Source organism: Rhagoletis zephyria, unplaced genomic scaffold (genome assembly GCF_001687245.7).
Source record: "Rhagoletis zephyria isolate East Lansing unplaced genomic scaffold, Rhagoletis_zephyria_1.1 Rzeph_scaffold_00288, whole genome shotgun sequence".
Lineage (NCBI taxonomy): Eukaryota > Metazoa > Arthropoda > Insecta > Diptera > Tephritidae > Rhagoletis > Rhagoletis zephyria.
This window is the reverse complement of record NW_016157372.1, coordinates 113,646-124,093: the sequence shown is the minus strand read 5'-3', so window position 1 is coordinate 124,093 and position 10,448 is coordinate 113,646.

Sequence of the window (10,448 nt, the reverse complement as noted above, 5' to 3'; positions counted from 1 at the left end):
GAGATCCTCCTCCAATTTGTGGTGTGCGCCTGGATGTTGTCACACAAAGGGAAGGGGCCCGACAGTTTTACGCCGACTCCGAACGGCGATTGTATTTTTAAGAGAAGCTGTTTACGTGGCAGAAATACACTCGGAGGTTTGCCATTGCCTGCCGAGGGCGGACCGCTGTTAAGAAAAAACCTTTTTTTCTACATTTTTTTTTATGTATTCTTACATAATATATTTATTGTGCTATTTTTATTTTTTTGGTTAAAATACAGATAAAATTGNGCATTCTTCCTGTCGGCCATCATTTCAAGCTCTTCGCACTCACGTATTTCGACCTTTCTCTTCAAATTGTTGCAAATATGTCTAGCTTCCCTCATCAGTCTCTATAACGTTTCCACATGACTAGCGTTGCGTCCCATCGCAGCGTGGTACTGCAGGCGGCCCCTTTTTATCTGCAGCTTCTTGACACTTCCCCCCTCTCTTCGGGCCCCCTCTGCCCCTACCTGGCTACGCACATGTACATATACACATACATACATAAGGTCTCTTGTTATGCGGATTTTCAAACCATTATTTCGCAGTAGCGAGTTTGCTTTTTTGAGAGTTTTCATTACTCTTTCAGTGTGTAAAAGACCATGCTTCTGATAAATAATTTGTCTTTGTATTCTTACATAATAATAATAATAATAGATTGGCGCTTACACATATGTTAGTGTTTGGCCGAGATCCTCCTCCAATTTGTGGTGTGCGCCTGGATGTTGTCACACAAAGGGAAGGGGCCCGACAGTTTTACGCCGACTCCGAACGGCGATTGTATTTTTAAGAGAAGCTGTTTACGTGGCAGAAATACACTCGGAGGTTTGCCATTGCCTGCCGAGGGCGGACCGCTGTTAAGAAAAAACCTTTTTTTCTACATTTTTTTTTATGTATTCTTACATAATATATTTATTGTGCTATTTTTATTTTTTTGGTTAAAATACAGATAAAATTGTATTTATTTCATTAACGTTCGGTTTTACATGGAATAATAAGTGTTGAAGTGAAGAAATAAATAGTCTTTTTTTACTCAATAATGCTTCACTGGATTTTTTAATGCGGTTTTTTAGAATTTTTTACATGGAGTATCTGAATTTATGCGGTTTTGAAAAATGCTGGAACGCATCCCCTGTTTTTGTATGAAAGTAGAGAACTTTTGTATGCGGCTTTCTGAGGAACGCATGTACCGCATAAAAAGAGACCTAAGTGTATACTTAAATCCATACCACATTCTGTGGTAGCTTTGTCTAATGTAAAAACTAAATTTGAATTCTATAAGCATAACAAGTATGTACATATACACATATAACTGACGAATATATATATGTGTGAAAAGAAGATGTTTTAGTGTCGTTTGATTTCGTTTCCTTTTTCACTAATATACCTACAACTCTAGCTGTGAGAATCATAATCAGGCCGATTCTGAACAGAAACTCCCCAGGAGTTTTCTCTCTTTTCCCTTTCCTCCTACCATGAATAAAAATTCTCTGAGGATTTATTATATTAAATGGCGGAGTTGAACTCTCAAAAAATTTCAAACAGCTATTTCGATGTTCGAATTTCCTCCTCCCAAGTTTTCGGGGAAGATGCTACTCCTGGGAGTTAATTATTGGGGGATTTCTACTAGTGGAATATTTAGAAAATAATAAGACACTCATACCTCAACAATCAGGATTTAGACAAAATCATTCTTGTGAAACGGTATTAAACATGGCTCTGGCTGAATGGAAAGAAGAACTTAATAATAAAAAGTCGATAATAGCAGTTTTCATTGATCTAAGAAGAACTTTTGAAACTATCGATCAAAACATATTATTAGAAAAGCTATTAAGCATTGGTATTAAAGATGTTGAATTATATTGGTTTAAAATTTTTTTAACAAATCGTAAACAAAGAACAATAATTGGTTTGACATCATCAGATGAAGTGGACGTTAAGATTGGCTAACCCCAAGGCTCTGTTCTTGCTCCGATTTTATTCAATACTTACATTAATGATATTACTTCAGTCTTAAAATTCAGTTCTATAAAACTATTTTCTGACGATGCATGAATTTCAATAAATGGTAAAAACGAAAATGATATAAGAGAAAAGTTACAATGTGATTTAGATGCTCTTTATATTTGGCGATGTGCTAACAGAATTAAAATTAATATCGAAAAAACTAAATACATGTTAATAACAAGAAAGAACATTGCTGATATTGAAACTATCACAATAAATAACACGGAAATTTAAAACGTACAGAAGATTAAATATCTAGGTATCCTAATAGATTTCAAATTAAAATTTGACGCCCATATAGATTACACAGTAAGTAAAATAGCAATGTATATTAGAAGAACCTGTAAAAACTTAAGTAATTATTATAAAGTAAAAGTATATAGGTCTATAGTTTTGCCTTACTTTATCTATTGTTGTACTACTTTCTTTATTATGAAAGATTCGCAAATTGAAAAACTGCAAAAAAATCAGAATAAAGCTATGCGCTTTATATTAAATAAATGTTCTAAATACGAACCAAATCAGACCATAAATGTGGGTTTTACAAATATCTCGACTCCTGCGCCACCTAGCGGATTAAAACATCTTTTAAATTGTATTGTCCTCGAGTTCTGAGCTAAGTTTGAAGTTTCAAGTCTGTAGCTCATCGGGAAGTTTGTTAAATATTGACTGCAAAGTTCCAGGACATACATACATACATACATACATACAAGTGAAGTTAAATAAAAGCTTGTAAAAACCGTTATGATACGCCTATAAAAGAAACGCTACTCAGTTTAAATTGGACGAGTGTAAAACCGCAAATATTTTTTTACACAATGAAATTTATTTACAACATAAAGAACGGTCATTTTCCTGATTATCTAAGAACATGTATTAAATTTAACTACGAGGTCCACGACAGAAATACAAGACAGAGAAATGATTTCAAATTACCTAATTATAAAACAGAATCCGAAAAAAGTAGCCTTTTTTATAAAGGGTTAAAATGCTTCAACGAATTACCCGAAAATATTAAAAACTGTGATAACAACTTATTCAAAAAAAAGGTTATATGACTGCAATCATTGGTGATAAGATAAATGTTGTGGTTTCTGTGGATTTGTCGTACATATTTCAATATTTCATTTTTTAATATTCAAATATTGTACATATTATTATTTAATGTAATACTATGTTTAAGTGTTTCGTTTCTTTTTTGAACTAGGCCCTAAGAAGTCGTAATAAATAAATACATAAATAAATAAATAAATAAAATTTCTTTCTCGGGAGAAACAAATTCCCGGAGAACAAACTCGCCGGGAGTATTAAGAATTGGCCTGAATGAAAAACTAGGAGAAACTACAAAAGGTGACCAACATTCCAAAAAGCAAATTTCAAAATATTCTTGATTTTTTGTCTTAAAGACAACAATTATTTTATGTGCAATAATAAGCTAGCTATTCTTTCTCGGGAGAAACAAATTCCCGGAGAACAAACTCGCCGGGAGTATTAAGAATTGGCCTGAATGAAAAACTAGGAGAAACTACAAAAGGTGACGAACATTCCAAAAAGCAAATTTCAAAATATTCTTGGTTTTTTGTCTTAAAGACAACAATTATTTTATGTGCAATAATAAGCTATTCGGCCGCTGTGGTGTAGTGGTAAGCAGTGCGCGCTTCCACTCCGCAACGCCTGGGTTCAAACCCTGGTCAAAGCAACATNCGGTCGTCCCTCGGCAGGCAATGGCAAACCTCCGAGTGTATTTCTGCCATGAAAAACAGCTTCTCATAAAAATACAATCGCCGTTCGGAGTCGGCGTAAAACTGTAGGTCCCTCCGCTTTGTGTGACAACATCAAGGCGCACGCCACAAGTCGGAGGAGAAGCTCGGCCAAACACTAACATATATGTAAGCGCCAATCTATTATTATTATTATAAGCTATTCACGCAAACCTTTGGAGTGCCAATGGGCAACCCCCTTTCATCAATAATTGCTGACATCGTAATGGACGATTTACTCAAAAATACCATTTCAGTGCTCAAAAAACTTAATATTAACATTAAATTTATAACAAAATATGTAGATGACTTCTTCGCAATAGTCAAACGCAATGACGTTAATATCATCCTCCAACATCTGTACAAATACCACAACCAACTTCAATTCACCTGGAAATGGAAGAAAACTCAAGCATCCCTTTTCTAGACGCGCGTATACATAGAAGCGAAAATCGCCTTCTTACGGACTGGTATTGCAAGCCTACATCTTCTGGTCGCCTGATAAATTTCCTCTCTTCGCAGCCAACTAAATACAAAATAAATATCGCGAAAACCTCATAAACAAAATATTAACAATAAGAAACAAACAATTCCATGAATCGAACATTGAAAAAAAAAACCAAGATCCTAAAAAGCAACAACTACCCTGAAAATTTAACACACAACTTAATAAAACAAAAAATAATGAAAACAAACAATCATCAAAATAGAACTTCAAGCACAGATGCAATAAACACAACAAAAAATTATAGTTTAAAAAACTATAACCTCGCTATTATAATTTCCATTCGTACTGACATCAGGTATGTAACTTTAGAACAGAAATCGCTGCATCTTTTAGGCACATCAATATTACATAGTTACATCCCGAGCTAATAAAAGGGAGGTAAAAAAGGGAGGTAATACTAATAAAAAGACACTACAGTGTCACATACATTCCGAAGCTGACCGAAAACTTAGCAAAACAACAACACATAACACTTTCACACAAATCTAATTGCACATTATTCACTGTTTTTACAAATAACATTATAGTTTGAAAAACTAAAACCTCCCATTTATTATTGCCATTCGTACTGTCATCAGGTATGTAACTTGAGAATAGAAATCGCTGCATCTTTTAGGCGCATCAATATTACATAGTTACATCCCGAGCTAATAGAAGGAAGGTAAAAACAAAATGCTCAAAAGATGCTCAACAACAAAGTAACATAGTTTATGAAATCAAATGTAATGGTAAGGAGAACGAAGAATGCGGAATGGTGTACATAGGACCAACTAAGCGAGCCCTAGGCACGCGCTTAAACAAACATGAAACAGATATTAAAAAATAAATAAAAAATACTACAGCGCTTTCACAACACATGCGAAATATTGGGCACTCAGCAGATTTAGCAAACACAAAAAAAAAACAGATACACATAAGAAAGTTTAAGGATCTTGCAAAAAAGAATACACCGATGACATTTCTGCCGCGTACTTGTTATGCTTATAGAATTCAAATTTAGTTTTTAGTTTAGACAAAGCGAACACAGAATGTGGTATGGATTTAAGTAGATGTAGTTGATTTAATGGCGAGTATTTTTTGTGTTCAATATTTTAGTTGTTCCTTTGTAATTTTTATATCGTCGTTTAAAGTACAAAACCGCGTATCGTCATTCTGCAAAACCGCGTAACTGACATTTGCTGCCAAAAATTGGATTTGCTCACACAAGCTCTTTGGTCAATCCTTATCCATTCGTCCTGAAATATAATAGCCAGAAATGCAGCTATTTTATAAAAAAGAGAACCATTTTGAAATATGAATGTTTTTACTCTCTAGAAAATAATTTATGCAACCCCACATACGCGGTTTTGCATTATCTTGATACGCGGTTTTGCATTTTGTTGATACACGTTTTGTACTTTAAACGAAATATGTACTTATGTATATGCATGTGTATTTGTTCCTTGACTTACTATCTATATCTATCTATACTAATTATACTAGCAGACCCGGCGAACTTCGTCCCGCCCAAGATTTTTATATATTTTATTGAAACTTTTTGGTCCAACTTTTTCACCAACAATTCACGTTTACGATTTTCATTGGCACATTTGTCTGCTAAGATTAAGGTTTGGTGGTCATTTTCCGCTTTAAATAACCTAAGGAAAGTGTTATATCCGTTCTTGAAATGCTCCAGTTGTGCGGCATTTCATAGCACGGTTATTCGCAAAGCGAAATAAATTTTTTCCTCTTCACTCCCTGGCGGCAACAATGACCCGGTTCTATAGTGAATGTCCTAGAAGCTTTACAGTATAGTAGGTGGCAATTTCAAAATGGGTGCGAATCATTGTTCTACAGAAATGCAATATACATATACTTATTTCAGACGAAATACCTTAAAAGTTTGAACGCATAATAGTATTGGAAAATCACATCCATTGGGCCAATTGCAACGCAGGAGCGTTCGATATACTCAATGGTGCAACAGGTCGATTTAATCTGACCTTCACGGCCCCTTTTCTCACTTTGCTATTTTTAGTAATAGCTCGACTTCAGCACCACTTGGCAGCACGTTTTTGCAATAGTATTGCATACATATTTAAAACATTAGCCAAATCGGATCATAAATAAGATTTTTAGTAATAACTCAACTACAGCGCCAACTGTCGGATTAAATTGTGAAACTAAACCATCCAGAGACCCACTCAAATACACAAAAAGTTTCGTTAAAATCCGTACAACCATTTAGGAGGATTTCACTCACAAACACACCTACAGAAGAATAAAAAAATTCATTCAAAGATAGCTAAAGGTCGGTACGTTTGTAGGCCTCACACCCCTTTTCAAATAGCCCAAATTTTCTCCATGAGTATGGGCTTGATTTCAACTATATACATATCTCCATACGAAGTTCCAGTACTGTACCATGAATACTTTCAGAGATATGCAGTATAAAAATTCGATTTATATGGGAGGTGCCACGCCCCCCTTTCCAAGAGATGCCCTCTTTCTTCATGAGTATGCGATTGATTTCGTATATCTCCATACCAAGTTCCAGAACTCTACCATGAACACTTCCAAAGATAGGCAGTATGAAAAATTCGGTTTGTATGGAAGATGCCACGCCCCCTTTTCCAATAGTTCCAATTTTTCTCCAAGAGTATGCGATTTATTTCGTACATCTCCATACAAAACTCTAGAACTCTACCAAAAAATTTCCAGAGATAAGCAGTATGAAAAATTCGGTTTGTATGGGAGATGTCACACCCCTTTTTACAATAGCTAAAATTTTTCTCCAAGGGTATGCGATTGATTTCGTATATCTCCATACCAATTTCCAAAACTCTACCATGCACACTTTCAGAGATATGTAGCATGAGAAATTCGGTTTGTATGGGAAGTGCCACGCCCCCTTTACATATAGATTTTTTTCAGCCTAAAACCATCCTTGGGACACGTGCGGCAGGTGGCAGTTTCAAAAAAATCGGTTCAGCCGCTCTCGAGCCTTGCGAAAACTAACAAACGGCTTTCTAAATATAAATTAGTTGAGATATATTATATATTATAATTATATTTTGACAGTATCCGTTGTTTCTGATTGGCGCAAAAAAATCTTGCCTAGTGACGAATTCGCCCCTTGATATGGTCGTTACTTAAAGCTATTTATATTCAAAATTGCATGAAAATTGGAAAACAGGAAGCTATAAGCTTATCCAGGCAAAAAGCTACCTACGTACCGAATTTTAAGCAAATCGGACCATAAATACGATTAATTCGAACAGATCGGTCCCTGGTTCACTTCTCGGACAAAATGGATCATATGTGCCAATATATGCTAAAAGGCTACCTACGTACCGAATTTTAAGCAAATCGGACCGTAAATACGATTTTTTTCGAATAGATCAGTCCCTGGTCCACTTCTCGGAAAAAATTTACCATATATCCCAATATATGCTAAAAAACTACTTACGTACCGAATTTTAAGCAAATCGGACCATAAATACGATTTTTTGGAATAGATCGGTCCCTGGTCCACTTCTCGGAAAAAATTTATCACATGTGCTAATACATGCTAAAAAGCTACTTACGTACTAAATTTTAAGCAAATCGGACTATAATAAGATTTTTTCGAATAGACCGGTCCCTGGTCCACCTACCCAAAAAAAAGTAAATTTTTTAGCCTAAAACATGGTGGTTACCGAAAGCTATTTGTATACAAAATTTCATGAAAATCGGACCAGCCGTTCGCGAGATTACCTGTTACAAAAAAAAGGGACTTCTCTTTATATAATTAGTATAGATATAGATAATAATAATAATAATAATAATAAGTTTGAATAAAATATATAAAAATCTTGGGCGGGACGAAGTTCGCCGGGTCTGCTAGTACTTTATATTTTTTGTAACAGATAATAAAATAAACACGCTGCGTTTTATTTACACTAAAAGAACAGATCAAACAATTGGTTTTGCTTCAAACCAATTCGAATTGCATCGTAAAAGTTAGTAAATTAGTATTTTTTTAAATCAACTACTTTATCCTCTACTAAATATGTTTCATATTCATGATCGTGTGCATGTACGTCGTGTGTGGCCAGCTTTACAGTGGCTAATTTGCTTATTTCATTTTAACGAGCTACCTTTACAATAGACAATATAGATAGTTGGGATATACCTTCCGGTCAACACTACTTTTATCGTAAAGTTTTTGCTATTAACGAGGGTGATGTGATGAAAAATTAGAATGTCTTAAATCCGATCCAATCAGAACGTCCCGATAGCTTACAACCGAGTCTAGAATCCTGCGTTTGCATGTAACGAAAGGGCACCCATCTTAGCGCCTCGACAAAATTAGTTTAATTGTTAGTAAAAGTACATAGTATATGCACGGTTCTGGTTTCCCCTGAAACAAAAACCAGAAGCAATTAATGAAAGCAGACATTTCTTGTAGAAAACAATGCATACTTTTTTCATCGAGGGAATATTCTACTTTCGATGATTACTGAGAAAGAGCAAAGACGCGGTTTAATCCGAGTATACGGCTTCGCCAAAACTATTGCAGCGGGACTCGAACTATCAATAACGATTCGAAAATTTCATGTCACCCGGGGTAGCATAAAATTTGTCAGTTCCTCTTATAATCAATTGGGCTAAACAATCGCAAATTCAAGAATTAAATTACTCGAACGACATAGTTCAAGTTGAATTATGCAATAACCATCACGTCAAGGTGCAGATCTGGTATTTTCTGGGACAGTAGTAGGGAGTTCTAGCCAGTGTTGCCGTTTTCATACATACGTATCCAATTGGATACATTTTCGCCTTAAATTTTGAGGGATACTTCGTTTTTTTCCTCAGTGTAACTTTGGATACTTTTTCCCATAAGTATTTGTAAGTTTAAGGAAATGATTTTTATTTATGTACATTTTTAACAGGTGGCTCCTCGTCCTCCAAGCAAAAAATTTTCTTTTATTCTTGTCAATTTGAAAAATTAGTTTTTCAGCTACATAAACCTGTATTTAATAACACCAACTAGTTTGCAAATTTTAAAAAGTTTTCCGACATGTAGTTAACTGTAATGCGAAAAAATCAACTTTTTCATTCCGAGCAACTCTTCTCTTAGCATTCAAAGGAAATTGACAACCATGCCGATGGCTAATTTTCAACAATAACTTGATTGTACTAAAAATAAATTATAACTTCTAAATTTTCAGTTATATGTCGTTAAGCGAGAATTCAAACAAGCCGGAAATAGAAATTTTTCTTGAAGGCGGAATTTACAGACATAGAGAAGTTTTTGAGAATTTTTTTTATTTCATAGATAGCTCCCAATCCACCAGTTTGATTGAAAAACATTGTAACCATAACAGCATGAAAAAACAATTTACTGAACTAAATATAAATTATTTGTAGGAATCTAATCGTAGTAATAGACATCGAACGTGTGGAAACTTTGGCCCGTAGTTGTAGTCAGTATTTTTCCATCCTTAGACACGGATTTGGGAAACAAAGGCCCGTAGTTATAGACAAAATGAAGTCGACACTAAAGTTAGTTGCAGCTTTTTTGACAGGTATCCCACTGAAAATTATGGTGGTGGATTGGGAGCTATCTATGAAATTAAAAAAAATTCTCAAAAATTTCTCTATGTCTGTAAATTCCGCCTTCAAGAAAAATTTCTATTTCCGGCTTGTTTGAATTCTCGCTTAACGACATATAACTGAAAATTTAGAAGTTATAATTTATTTTTAGTACAATCAAGTTATTGTTGAAAATTATCCATCGGCATGGTTGTCAATTTCCTTTGAATGCTAAGAGAAGAGTTGCTCGGAATGTAAAAGTTGATTTTTTCGCATTACAGTTAACTACATGTCGGAAAACTTCTTAAAATTTGCAAACTAGTTGGTGTTATTAAATACAGGTTTATGTAGCTGAAAAACTAATTTTTCAAAGTGACAAGAATAAAAGATACATTTGGATACAGTTTTCGATTTTTTATGGATACTTCAGAGGCTAAGGCAGTGGCAACACTGGTTCTAGCTTTAATCTAAGCTGAAGTGGAAGGTTCTATCACGTTTTGTTTCTTTGCTTAAGCTTCTCAAATATTTCAAAAAACGCAATTTTTTTAAACATTGACCACGTTTTTCACAAAATCTGGAGACGATGGAATCTTTAT